At 35.4% G+C, this 1544-nt stretch overlaps 1 protein-coding gene across 1 annotated transcript in view; it reads left to right on the forward strand.

Annotated features, from left to right (window-relative positions):
* Positions 1–1544, forward strand: part of LOC106873614 (box A-binding factor) — a 240877-nt gene that overhangs the window by 223598 nt on the left and 15735 nt on the right. The window lies entirely within an intron of this gene.

The following is a 1544-nucleotide window of genomic DNA, read 5'->3' on the forward strand; positions in this document are numbered from 1 at the left end:
CCAGTTGAGCATGTCCCTTGGTGGCTGACGATATGTGCATCTCTGATCACGAGCAGAAGTAGTGGGGGAGCATCATAGCCATGTGTTGAGAGGAGTTCTTTGGGGTTTGAATAATTCACCTTTGGAAACATGGGTATTTTGCTCAACATCCTTAAACAAACCTTATTCAGGGACCTTTTGAGCGGGATGGGCTACTCGACCTGAAAAAAATTCTAACTGGGCCTCACCTACGAGGTCATGCGCTGTTTATATTGATATGAGATCACCATGTCGCGCACATATGGTTGTGATGCATGTGCCTGGTGTACCCTAATCAGACGGGTAGCCATGATGGGTATACTGGGCTTCATATATTTTACCCCAGTGTCAATTTGATGACATGCACTGTTTCCTCACTCAATAATAATAATAATAATAATAATAATAATAATAATAATAATAATAATAATAATAATAATAATAATAATAATGAAAGTGGAAATGGTAAGACTGTATGGAATGCGAGAAGGTAATATAAAAGCGATACCAGTAGTGATCGGAGTGTTGGGTTCAATCCCATTGAAACTTCAAGACTTCTTTAGGCAACTGGAAATCCTATGCAAGATTGATGTCTCACAAAAAGCAACCTTATTGGGCACAGCGCACACCTTAAGGAAAGTGTTATCTTTCTGAGGTCCTTGTTCTGACTTGACAGATGACTAAAGAAAGACTCCGGTGCATTTTTACCTACTCTGCGTTACGAAGGAATAATATTAATCCTTTCTAACTATAGGCACAACAGGAAAGGAAAGAAAAGAAAGAGGATTTCACGTTTCGAGCGGAGCTCTTCATCAGAAATATAGAAAAAGTCCAAAGAAGGGAAGACTCAGAAAGAAAATCGCCAACGATACACACGCGGTCACATATATTTTTGTATTGCCGTGAATGATAGACAACACTGTGCATTCACACACTTTACTGTGGCATAGCAGTCAAACTGCTTTATATTATATAACACTACTGCTTTGATATATTATTTTTAAAAAAACGTAATAAAATATGTAAAATAATGACCTTCTATAGAAAAGTTCCTTTCAGTATTACCATATTAGAAAAAAATTCGCGAAGTTATTCGTCACAAGATTCTTGATAAGCGATGCATTCGACAAAGTAATTAGGAAAAGCTTAAAAAAACTCATAATGTGACGAGTTTATTTTCACTTTTATCTCATTTCCTTTCGAGTGGGTGGTTCTTTCATATAATTTTAGTACTTCTATAAGTAATTCATTTTCACCTCATTATAGGACATGTATGTGAAGTGTTATCAACCGGGATTGAACGTCTATCTTATTTGCGTATCACCTATATCGTATTTCATGATTTGTACTGATAGTATCGCATATGATATATGTTAACAAGGAATCATATATGTTTATTCGCGAGCGAAGATATATATAGTTGATGTATGTTCTTTGCGTGTGTAAGGATACACGTGGTAGATAGGCATTTTATATGCAAACATACGTGTTTATATATATATATATATATATATATATATATATAT

Source organism: Octopus bimaculoides, chromosome 4 (assembly GCF_001194135.2).
Source record: "Octopus bimaculoides isolate UCB-OBI-ISO-001 chromosome 4, ASM119413v2, whole genome shotgun sequence".
Lineage (NCBI taxonomy): Eukaryota > Metazoa > Mollusca > Cephalopoda > Octopoda > Octopodidae > Octopus > Octopus bimaculoides.